Source organism: Sceloporus occidentalis, unplaced genomic scaffold (assembly GCF_023333645.1).
Source record: "Sceloporus occidentalis isolate IW3139 unplaced genomic scaffold, rSceOcc1.0.p SCAF_4, whole genome shotgun sequence".
Classification (NCBI taxonomy): domain Eukaryota; kingdom Metazoa; phylum Chordata; class Lepidosauria; order Squamata; family Phrynosomatidae; genus Sceloporus; species Sceloporus occidentalis.
Window position 1 is genome coordinate 204,719,954 of NW_028316984.1, and position 13,194 is coordinate 204,733,147.

A 13,194-nucleotide genomic window follows, 5' to 3' on the forward strand; every position below is an offset into this window, starting at 1 on the left:
GTGAAAGGGATCTAGGAGTCCAAGTGGACCACAAGTTGAACATGAGTCAACAGTGCAATGCGGCAGCTAACAAGGCCAATGCGATTTTAGGCTGCATCAATAGATGTATAGTGTCTAGATCAAGAGAAGTAATTGTGCCAATGTATTCTGCTTTGGTCAGGCCGCACCTGGAATAATCCTGTGTCCAGTTCTGGGCCCCACAATTCAAAAAGGATGTTGAGAAACTGGAGCCATGTGTCCAAAGGAGTGCAGCTGAAATGGTGAAGGGTCTGGAAACCATGAAGCCCTATGAGGAGAGACTTAGGGAGCAGGGGATGTTTAGCCTGGAGAAGAGTAGATTAAGAGGGGATATGAGAGCCCTGTTTAAATATTTGAAGGGATGTCTTATTGAGGAGGGAGCAAGCTTGTTTTCTGCTGCTCCAGAGAGCAGGACACAATGGAAGAATGGATTCAACATAGAGAAGAAAAGATTCCAGCTCAACATTAGGAGGAACCTCCTGACAATAAGGGCTGTTTGAAAGTGGAAGATGCTCCCTTGGAGAGTGATGGAGTAGGGAGAGGTAGGATATAAATAATGTTGTTGTTGTTGTGCAGTGGAGTCTCCTTTTTTGGAGGTCTGCGAATGGGGATGCTTTGATTGAGAGTTGCTGCATGGCAGAATAGGATGGTCCTTGGGGTCTCTTCCAACTCTGATTTTGTGATTCTATGATTGTGCAGGTGCTACCATTGTGCATTGCACATTGCAACCATACATTTCACATTTGTCTGCATGGTGCATCAGGGTCATTCTCTAAATTGTGAAACTCTATGGGTTGCGTCTGGTTGTATACATTCACATGGCTATGTCACTGTTGCAGGCTGGGCCCTAGCTTGGACTGAAATGTGTTACATTTAAGCTCCCCAAATGTAAATAATGGGTTCATAGGCACTGTAGGTTGTAGAAGATTTAATGCAAAAATCTTTGCACATTAGAGCATGTTTGTTTGTGTGTGGTATGAAGAGCTAAGAGGTAGCCCAGTTGCAGGCAGAACAGCTACTCAATGGTAAGCAGGTGCAGGGAACAGAGTGATGGGCAATGCACTCACCTGGCAGACAGAAGGCAAGCAGAAGCCAAGATCTTACCCTCCTTGGATTGTTTCTATTATCTCCAAGATCTGGACCGGAGGAGAAGGTTGTTGACATGAATGAGGTCCACTAGAGAGCTCTCATTTCGTTGGAGCAAGATGCCGGTTGATAGTCTGGGCAGAGCATAAAATACGCCAAGAAGAGAGAGAAGTCGGGCCGCTTGGCCGGCCTCCACCGCATGAAGAAGGCTATTTGATAACAGCTGTGCTGTTCTGAGCTGATAAACTGCCAGACAAGCTGATGCAAACAGATACCGCTGGTAAGGAAAACAACCTACGCTGCACCGGATGGAGGGACTTCCCATTCCGATGGCGATGGAGGCCCAGGATGGACGTTTATAGCTACCTAACAGATCCTGCAAGGCTCAAGGGGATACTGCCAGGCTGCTGGGTGCCTCCGAGTCATTTCCACGTTATAAATAATAATGAGTGAAACTTTTATTTATACCCCGCTTTTCTGTAATAAAACAATCAAAGTGGCTAACATAGTTAAAAACACCCAACATACCATATAATATTACAATATCCACCCCCCCCCCTTTAAAAAGGAATCAAACAGGTTACAGTTAAAATTAATTTTAACATAAACTATCTATAACAACATAAACAATGGGCAGAATGGCAGCATGGTCCACGGCGCAAGGGAGCAGTCAGTTCTGTGGTCAAGAGCTTTTATTCAGGCAAGGCCTCCGGAAGAGATCCCTCTTGGCAGCCGCTTTGGAGCTGTCTCAGTTGACCATTTGACGGATCTCCTCTGGCAGGCTGCTCCATAGTCTGGGAGCCATAGATTCCTCCCAGAGGACCTGAGGGTGCGGGGTGGATTATACGGAAGGAGGCAATCCCATAAATAGGTTGGACCCAAGCCATGTAGGGCTTTCAAGTCAAAACCAACACTTTGTACTGTGCCCAGAAACCAATAGGCAGCCAATGGAGAGACTTCAATATTGGTGTTATATGGTCACTCCTTGCTCTTCCTGTGACCAACCTGGCTGCCATATTCTGTACTAGTTGGAGTTTCCGGACTAGGCACAAGGGTAGCCCCATGTAGAGCACATTGCAAAAGTCAAGTCTTGAGGTTACCAGCGCATGTAATACCGTTTCAAGGTCACCCCGTTCCAGGAAAGGGCGCAGCTGGCGTATCAGTCACCAAAGCTGATAGCAGGCGCTCTTGACCGTCGCATTCACCTGATTCCTCATCTGAAGTGATGGGTCAAGAAGTACCTCCAGACTGCGAACACAGTCCTTTGAGGAGAGCGTGAACCCCTCTAGGACTGAAGGTTGCAACCCAATCCCTGGTTTGGGGGCCCCTACTGTGAGTACTTCTGTTTTGTCTGGATTCAGCCTGAGTTTGTTTTTCCTCATCCAGTCCATTACCTCCTCTAGACATGGAATGAGGGGAGAAATGCCATCTATCATCATCGCTGCTGACCAAGACATGGAGAAGTATATCTGGCTGTCATCAGTGTACTGATAACATCCCCTCCTGAGAGTAAGGGCTGTTCGGCAGTGGAACATACTCCCTTGGAGACTCTGGAGCCTCCTTCCTTGGAGATCTTTAAACAGAGACTAGATAGTCATCTATTGCTTTGACTGAGAGTTCCTGCATGGCAGAAGAATGGGTTGGAGTGGATCAGGGCCCTTCTTGGGGCCCCTTCAACTCTATGGTTCTATAATTGTGCAGGTGCTACCATTGTGGGTTGCACAATGCAACCACACATTTCACATTTGTTTGCATGCTGTATAGTGCAACAGGGTCATTCTCTAATGTGCCATTATTGTGAAACTCAATGGCTGGCGTCCAGTTGGGTACATTCACATGGCTATGTCTGGAAATGGCTACATTTAAGCTCCCCGAATGTAAACAATGGGTTCACAGGACCGGTAAGATGTACAAGATTTAATGTAAAAAGCTTTGCATGTTAGAGAATGTGTGTGTGTGTGTGGTATGAAGAGCCAAGAATCAGCCCACCCCTGGCACCTGCAGCCACCCTTGTGGGCATGGGGAACACGTGGTCTCTGGCCCACCTTTGGCCGTCCAGCTGGCCAGACTCCCCCTCCCCACGTCCAGCACTCCAGGTCACTCCTTGGGAGGCCTCTTTACCTCTCCAAAGCCCCCAGATTTTCTGGGAGTGTGGACCTCTTTCGGAGCTCTCTGGAGTCAAACATAAAGGAATATTGAAAACACAAACACAACTGACTTCCAGTTATTATTGTTGTCCCCCCACCCCAACCATGCCACAAATTATATGCTCAAGAGAACCCATGTTCCCAAAGGCCCAAAAGTCCTCTGTCCACAAAGAGGCTCCAATGGAGGGACTGACTGTCGGACGCTTCTGCGTTTGCTGCTCAAGAGCCTCGCAGTCTTGCATGGAAACCTTAAAGCCTTAAATAAAAGATACAGAACAGAATGCATAGCAGAAATCCCACCACAAAAGACTTACCCCTTTGTTTCCTTCTAAATGCACAAATGAAAATCCTGCTATCCTGTTCAAAGTGAAGAAGAGCCTAATCCCATCCCCTGGGCATTGCGGCTCCTCTCCTCTCTTTCCGAAAAGACTTGGGAAGACTGGCCAGAATCCAGTTGGCGACTTAGGTCTTTGTAAGTGGGCTTAGATATGTGGGAATTAGAACCGTATGGTTGTGTAATGGCCACATCCAGCAGAGAACGGCTGTTACATGACTAAAGAGAAGAGCCAGGAAAAGTGTCTGATGCATAATGGGGAAACTGGCCCTGAGGTGCATTGTATCATTTCTCATTGAGCAACAACGCACACCAGGCGCTCTTGCGGGCATTCCTTTATCCCTCTTTGCAATTCAATAGAGAGGTTTCTTAGCACTTCTGCTCTGCAGGGAGGGAAGCTAATTGCCCCCAACAAGCTGGGTATTCATTTGATCTCCCTATGGAAGGATGCCAGGCTGAGCTGACCCTGAGCCTCTGGCTGGGACTGAGCTCACAACCTTGTGGTTTATGAGGGAGTGGCTGCAGGACAGGCATTTAACCACTGCACCACTGGGCCTCATGATGAGGATGAGGATGATGATCCCACTTTCCCCCCAAAATTGGGATCCAAAGGAGATACATAACAGGTCACAGAATCATAGAATCCTAGAGTTGGAAGAGACCCCAAGAAAGGCCATCCAGTCCAACCCCATTTCTGCCATGCAGGAACTCACCATCCAAACCCTCCCTGTGAAAGATGGCCTTCCCACCTCTCTTTAAAAACCTCCAAAGAAGGAGACCCCGCCAACCTCCATTGAAAGAGAAGCGTCTTCTACTGCTGAACTCTTTTCCTGTACGTTTCATCCATTGCTCATCGTGTCCTATTCTCTGGAGCAGCAGAAAACAAGCTTGCTCCCCCCTCAATATGACATCCCTTCAAATATTTAAATAGGGCTCTCATATCACCTCTTAACCTTCTCTTCTCCAGGATGAACGTACCTGGAAACCATGAAGCCCTGTGAGGAGTGACTTGGGGAGCTGGGCCAAAGCTAACAAAATGATTTGCAACACAGAGAAATGTTCAGGGGTGCTTTGATGGAGAGATCCTGCATGGCAGAGTAGGGATGGACTGGATCAGGGCCCTTCTTGGGGTCTCTTCCTACTCTAGGATTCTAGGATTCTATGAGCTACAAACGCCCCTAGAGCAGTGTTCTCTTGAGGAATGTCGAAGTCCTCCAGCACAACTTCTGCTGGACGTTGACCATAAAGTCACACTGGAGGACCTGGGGATTCTTAGAGAGAACGCATTAATCGAATCCGTGAATAATCAAATCCGCAAAAGTCGCAGATGTGGAGGGCTGGCTGTACTCCATGGGAAACCATGCTGACCCCGAGGCTCATCGAGTCTCAGAGTTTGGATAGCTATGGGGAGTCAGGAGATTTCTTCTGTTCAGATTGAGTTCTGCTGTGTCAATCTAGAGCCAGTTACTTACATGGCGGGTGAGGATATCTGCCAAGCACTTGTTTAATGTCTCATTGTGGGATGTGCAATGATTCTTGGGGACCATTTTGGCAATCCCTCTGGGTTACGCTCTGCATTGAAGGCACCTGCAAAAGACTTACATGCCATCCAAAAACGCATGAGGGCATGAAGACGCATGCTCTTTCCAGGCCTTTCCATGCAAACCCTGGTCCCTGGGACTCCCTCTTGAGCAGGAGACTCTTCTCCAGACCTTTGCATTCAGAGAAGCTTTTAAAGGAGAAGGGGTTTTGTTTTTTTTTTTTTGTTTTAAAGGACAGACTTTTAAGAAGGTGCTTTATTGGTTTTTAATGAACTGCCTTTAATTGCTTTTTATCTTTTTAAGTGTGGGTTTAAATTGCTTTAATATTGGGAACAATTTAATTCCATTGTAATGGCCACTTTGGTGTGCATTGTAGCTGGATCGTCTTCTGGCTTGAGTCCCAGTTTTCAGGAAAAGGTGCAGTGATGATGATGATGATGATGATGATGATGGTGATGATGATGAGATTAAGGGCTTTCAGGTAGCCATATTTGTGCATGGTGCGTTGTTGTGGCTTTACAGTTGTTTTAAAAATAGTATTACACTTTTTAAAAATGTGATGGCCTTTCAGTGCTCATTTCATTACGTTTTAACTTATCTGTTGTCAGATTCCTAGCTTTTTCTCGTTGCAGCGTTTTTGTAAGCCGCCTTGGTTCCTGCGCCGAGAAAGGTGGGACCTAAAAGAAATGAAGAATCAGTGAAAGAAATCACACTTGCAGAACTCTTGGAGATGATGATGATGATGATGATGATGATGATGATGATGATAGTTTTTTATTTATATTTCCCGCCTCTCCTTGCAGATCGAGGCAGGATTACATCAATAAAAGGTGGAACTGTGTCCAGAGGAGGACCACCAAAATGGAGGAAGGTCTGGAAACCATGAGGCTCTAAGGAGAGAGACTTAGGGAACTGCTGGAAAAGAGAAGGTTAAGAGGTGATATGACAGCCCTGTTTAAATACTTGAAGGGGTCTCACATTGCGGAGGGAGCAAGCTTGTTTTCTACTGCTCTAGAGAATAGGAGACAATGGAGCAATGGATGGAAGCTATAGAGAAAGACATTCCACCTAAACCTTAGAAATAACTTCCTGACAGTAAGAGCTGTTGGACAGTGGAATATACTCCCTTGGAGTCTCCTTCTTTGGAAGTCTTTAAACAGAGGCTGATGGCCATCTGTCGGGGATACTTTGATTGAGAGTTCCTGCATGGCAGAAGAAGGGGATTGGAATGGATGGCCGTTTTTTGGGTCTCTTCCATCTCTAGGATTCTATGATTCTATTCTAACCCTTCTTATGCAGCAGCAAAACATCCGCAAAAGTGAAGCCACGCATGTGTGGGGTAACTCAGGTGGGCAAATCCCACCGGCCCATGCATGGTTTTTCCCATTCCATGCAGCAGATTTAAAGCAGGTTTTTTGTGCATGTACCAGGAATGATTGCTAAAGATTTAGTCCACACAGGAAGTGCATGCAGACCCCAAGCAGGTGGGGCAAGTTCCAGGAAATGCTTTCCCTCCATAGAATCATAGAAGAGCTGGAAGAGACCCCAAGAAGGGCCCTGATCCAGCCCAAGCCCCTTCTTCCGCCATGCAGGAACTCTCCATCAAAGCATCCCTGACAGATGGCCAGCCAGCCTCTGCTTAAAGACTTCCAAAGAAGAAGACTCCACCGCTTCATGGTTTCCAGGCCCTTCACCATTTTGGTGGCCATCATGAATGAGGCCAAGCAGAGCGTCAGTGAATGTGGTGCATTTTCCAAGTCCGTCTGCATTCACAGATAAGCAGCAACAGCTGAATACTCTTGAGTAGTCCTCTGGCCTTCTGGATTGGATCCATCAGTGCTATCATTTCGCAGGGCTGCGCTGCGTAATCGATAATGTTTGTTTTTAGCCGTAGTCTTTGAAAATGTCATTTTCACGAGGGGAAAGTCTTTTGTGTCTGTAAATATGCTGAAGAGGAATCAATGGACTTTCTGGGCCCAAAAAGTATCAAAAGGGTGCTGCTTTCCGTTCCTCTTGCAGCCGCCGCAGGTAGTGAGCCAGAGAATCTACAGCGATGGAGTCTGTTGCGAGGCTTTGAAAGTCTATTTCCTCGCTGATAGGATCTATTTTTCCTTCGGTGGAAATATTTGCAATTATATTGGCTGGGAAGGGGATGTCTTTGTGCTGTTGCCTTCTCAGCAGGGCTGGAGGGAGGCTGGATAAACACAATTAAGTATCTCTCCATCTGGCGCTCGGCAGACTCTCCGGTTGGCAATGTCACCGCCAAAGAGTGCCCCTTTCTTTGGGCAACGGCTGGCACCATGCCTTCCTTCCTTCCTTCCTCGCACCTGCCTCCCTCCAGTGAAAAGGGTCCCTTAAAAAGTTGGGTTCACAGAGGGCTGGGTTCATAGTGGAACTAGGAAAATTTATCATCCAGTATCACCCAAAATCCACAAAACCAGGATACCTTTGTAGGGCCAACGCAAATGCACATCGTCCGTGCTGCAAGGTTTCAAAGCTCTGCTGAACAAAGCTTGCAATGTGTACAATGTGCATCTTGGTCGGTCCAATAAAGGTATCCCTATTTTGTGGTTTCTGGATGACATTCTAATTTGCTACATGTCCAACATGATGTTGTTGTTGTTGTTGTTGTTGTCATTGTCGTTGGTAAAACAAACATAGTTAAAAATCCAAAGCACCACTTCCCTGCTCAGTTCAATTGGTTGCCTGGTTGTTCATTTATCTCTGCAATCAGCCATTTAACACAAGGGTTACATTGTGTTGTTGTTGTTGTTGTTGTTGACAATGGTTAAAGCAAACACAGCTAAACCTTCAAAGCCCACCAAAGTTAAAAAGCAATTAAACAGATAAACCCAGCTTCACCAGCAAATTAAAGTCCGACACATCGTCCAAAATGCCTGCTTCCCCTGAAAAGTCAGTTTCCAAAGGTCTTCTGGAGCAAAGAGCGGATCCAGCCCCAGCCAGCAAGAGACGCTTGCGCTTGCAGGATCCGCGCCGCTTTGCCTGCCATGCCCTTTGGGAAACGTTTCATGCTTTTAAAAATGTTCTATGATTCTGCAGCTGGGAGTCGGAGCTCATTGCGCTTTGCCATCTGAGCATCTGGCTGAGAGCCTCCTGCCAAGAAGAGGCAGCGCCAACGCCTGCCATCCCCATTTTTGGCTTTTTCGGCCCTAAAAAAGAGTTCGGGTCGTTCCTGCAACTTTCCTTTCAGCAAATGGACTCAAGTCTCTGGTCTGCAAGAGCCAAAACATCCCCGATATATTATAATAATAATAATAATAATAATAATAATAATAATAATAATAATAATATATTTATAGCCTGCCCAATCACTAGGAATCTGGGCAGGTTGCAACAGTAAAATGCATTAGAAATACAGTAAAATGCTAATTGATCCCGTCCCAACCGCTCCCCAATATTTAAACTACAATTAAACAAGCAAAGTTTAAAAACAATAAAATGCTATACAGCGTTAGGTTAAATTTGAAAACAATTTGGCAGGCAGAGAGACATCATCACAGAATTGAGATCGTAGTCGTAAACTTACAGAAAGGGAGGAGGCTAGAATTTGTTAGCTAGGCCAGAAGAGATCCGTCTTAAGAGCCTTTTTGAAGGCTGCAAGAGTGGATGGAGATCTGGCGGATCTCTTCCAGCCGGTCGTCCCACAGCTTTGGCGCAGCAATAGAGAAGGCCCTTTGGGTGACGGAAGTTAGCCTAGCTCTTTTTGGCTGAAGTAAGTTCTGACTTGGGGACCTTAATGTGTGGGACGGGCAGAACGGAAAAAGGCATTCCCTTAAGTATTCTGGACCCAAGCCATGTAGGGCTTCAGAGGTAATCACCAACACTTTGTACTTTGCCCGGAAACTGATTGGCAGCCAATGAAGGGACTTCAGAACAGGTGTTATGTGATCGTTCCGGGAAGTACCTGTGATTAGTCTGGCTGCCATGTTCTGTACCAATTGAAGTTTCCGAACTTGGCACGAGGGTAGCCCCATGTAGAGCGCATTATAGAAGTCCAAGTGAGAGGTGACCAGCGCATGTACCACTGTTTCAAGGTGCTCCCACTCCAGGAAGGGGCGCAGCTGGTGTATCAGCCGAAGCTGAAAGCAAGTGTGCCTGACCATCGCTTCCACCTGAGCGGTCAGTTGGAGCGACGAGTCCAGGAGCCCCTCCAGACTGCGGACAGCATCCTTCAGGGGAAGTGTGACCCCGTCCAGAACTGGCGGACATAACTCCATTTGAGTCCCTATTACAAGTACCTCCGTCTTACCCGGATTCAACCTGAGTTTGTTTTCCCTCATCCAGTCCATCATTGCCCCAAGACAGGCATTCAGAGGAGAGATGCCATCCTTAGTCACTGCATCAATATAAGCGTGGTTTCGATTCGGGCCATTCAGATTTTGCACTGAAATAGTCAGAGCGTGCATTCAATTTCATTCTAATTATAAAAATGAAACTTTAATTTATATCCTGCTTTTTGTTCCCACGATCAAAGCGGCGTACAACCTTTAAAAAAATATAAATATACAATTTCCACACACCCCTTTAAAAAGGATTAAACAATTCTATCCATTAAAATTACAGACAATAAAATCTAAAAACAATAATAGAATAATAGAAGAACGGTGGACAGAGTCTTGGCTTGTATATGTCTGTGGGGAGAGTGTTACATGGCCGGGATCTATTCCGGGAAGGCCTGTCGGAAGAGATCCATCTTGACAGCTTTCTTGAAGCTCTCGAGGTTGGCAATCTGACGGATCTCATCCAGAAGGCCATTCCATAAAGTGGGAGCGATCGCGGGAAAAGTCCTCTGGGAGGTCACCGTCAATCTGGTCTTTGTGGACTGCAACAAATTCCTCCCAGAGGATCTGAGTGCATGGGGCGGATTACATGGAAGGAGGTGATCCCTTAAGTAGGTTGGGCCCAAGCCATGGAGGGGTTTAAAGGTAATGACCAACACCTTGGACTGTGCCCAGAAATGAATAGACAGTCAGTGGAGTGATTTCAATATTGGTGTAATATGGTCACTCCTAGTTGTTCCTGTAATCAGTCTGGCTGCCATGTTCTGCACCAGTTGAAGTTTCCGGACTAGGCCCAAGGGTAGCCCCATGTAGAGCGCATTGCAAAAATCAAGTCTTGAGGTTACTAGTGCATGTACTACAGTTTCAAGGTCCCCCGGTTCCAGGAAAGGGCGCAGCTGGCATATCAGCCGGAGCTGATAATAGGCGCTCTTGACGTTGCATTCACCTGATTCCTCATCTGAAGCAACGAGTCGAGAAGCACCCCTTAGCTGCGAACACAGTCCTTTGAGGAGAGCGTGAGCCCCGCTAGGACTGGAGGTTGCAGCCTGATACCTGGTTTGGGCCCCCCTTGCTGTATGTACCTCCATTTTGTCTGGATTCAACTTGAGCTTGTTTTCCCTCATCCAGGCCATTACTGCTGCAAGACATTGATTGAGGGGAGAAATGCCATCTGTCATCGTTGCTGATGACTGAGACATGGAGAAGTATATTTGGGTGTCATCAACATACTGATAACACCCACTCCATGTCTACGGATGATTTCTCCCAGCGGCTTCATATAGATGTTGAATAACATCAGGGACAGAATGGCGCCCTGAGGGACACCACAGTTAAGCTCTGTTTTTGAAGAGCATCTGTCCCTGAGCATCACCTTCCGAAGTCCGCCTGAGAGGAAGGACTGGAACTACTGCAATGCAGTGCCTCCAATTCCTAGCTCTCTCAGGCGATTCAAGAGGATGTCATGGTCTATTGTGTCAAATGCCGCTGAGAGGTCTAATAGCACCAGCAGGGTCACGCTTCCTCTGTCGATGCTTAGACAGAGGTCATCAGTTAAGGCGACCATGGCAGTCTCCACCCCAAATCCCATCCTGAAGCCAGTTTGAAATGGATCAAGAAAATTGGCTTCATCCAAGACCACTTGGAGCTGAGGAGCGACAGCCCTCTTGATCACCTTACTCAAGAATGGCAGATGGGATACAGGCCTATAGTTTTTCATATCCAGGGGGTCCAGGGAAGGTTTTTTCAGAAGCGCTCTAACAACTACTTCCTTTAAGAGGATGGTACATAACCTTCCCTAAGGGATGCATTGATGACATGTGTAAGAAATGCCATCAAGGCATCACCCCCCGGATGGCCAGCCATGATGGGCAGGGTCGAGAGGGCATGTCGTCTTCCTCACCTTTCCAAGGATATTGTCCACATCATCAGTACTCACAAGCTCAAACTGATCCAGTCTAGTCTCATAAACGGATTGACTGGACACCTCATCAGTTGATTTTGCCCCAACATTGGCGTCCAGGTGGGCCCTTATCTGAGAGATTTTACCCGCAAAGTAGTTGTGAAATGCATCACAGCAGACTGTTGTCGGGTTAAGTAGAGGGTTCTGGGTAATGCCCATTTAAGACAAAAACATGAACTCGCTGGAGTTCGGTTTGTCTTTCCCCCGAGAAAGAAATTGCAGGAGGCGCTTGTAAAAAAAGAACACAACAGAATGAAAGAATCCCTTCTGCAGCCATGTCTGCCAGAGGAAGAGATTCCCCCCGATTGCTAAATGGAAGATGCTCCAGCGAAGGGCGTTTGAGATGTCTTTGGGTTGTCAGAAATCAGGAGCAATAGGTTCTTTCGCAGCTTTAATCCGCCGGCAGTTAAAGCAATCATTGGGAGGGTTCCAGCCGCGGTACTCGAAGGCGGTGAAAAATGTCCGAGTTGTTCCTCCTCTGGCAAAAGTCAGGCCGGGCCATAACTTTTAGGCATTATCCTAATTCCCTTCCCCTTCTTCTTGATAAAGTGCAACACAACAGACACAAGTCAGGTAATAACCAACTGTTTGCGCTTCCGTCCAAAGGCACGCAAGATGGCCTCCCATTTGTCTCCGGCGAGACGGAACAAATGTCAATGTCCTGATAACTGAGGCCCCCGGTTTCCTTCCTTGCAAGCTACTGGCGGCAGCAACTTCTCATCCATCTTCTGTCCCTCTCCTTCTCCTGCCCTAAATAAAGGGAGAGAAGGAAAGAGAGAGAAGAATATCTTCCCAGGCAAAAGCAAAAGGGAAGGAAAGATGAGGTCTTTGGTGGTGGCAAAACCTGGCAAGAAAACCCCATGATAAGGTCACCATAAGTTGGGAAAAACTCAAAGGCACATGACAGTGATCCCTAAGTACAGTGGAAACTCTCTTTACACGGGGGATCTGTTCCGGACACACACACCCTCCACCCGCATAAGGCAAATTCCACCTATGCTTGAGCCCCATTCATTTGAATGGGGCTTGTGCATGCAACGGTGTGCGTGTGCCATGGGCGCGCACCCCATTCATTTGAATGGGATATGCTGCCCCTTGCACCCTGCGTGCTCCCCGTGGCTTGAGCGCGTACGCTCAAGTCCGCATATAGCGCGCCCACATATAACGCAGGCGCACTGTACTTCCTAAACTAGTGCCACATTGGGATTGTGAATATGTAGCAGGATGAACACGCAACACATGTGCCACTTGCACAACACTGAACTGTCATTCCACATTTCAAAACATAAGCAGCTGCTTCTGAACTTATGCCTGCCTTAAGAATCGTCCAGGATTGCAACAAGATCATTGTGCAAAACAAACAAACCAACAAACCTCCGCCATTTCCCCTCTTCCACATCCCTTTTGCAAAAGACCTGAAGAGCAAATAAAGAAATAAAGACATCGCTTGCCAATTGGCCATCAGGGAGTATTCTCCACATCCCTTGCTGGTGTGTATGTACTGGTGTTGTTGAGGTTGTGTGGCTTCAAGTCGTTTCCAACATATGGCAACCCCATGGCAAACCTATCATGGGGTTTTCTTGGCAAGATTTGTTCTGAGGGGTTTGCCATTGTCTTCCCCTGAGGCTGAGAGAGTGTGACTTCTTGCCCAAGGGCACCCATTGGGTTTCCATGGCTGAGACAGGTGTGTGTGTGTCTGTGTGTGTATTTGGACATGTTGGGGAAGACAACTGCTTAGACCATAGATGGGATTTGCAGTTCTTCAGAGAATAAATGGAGAAGAACCAGACACTGAGAATGGGAATGC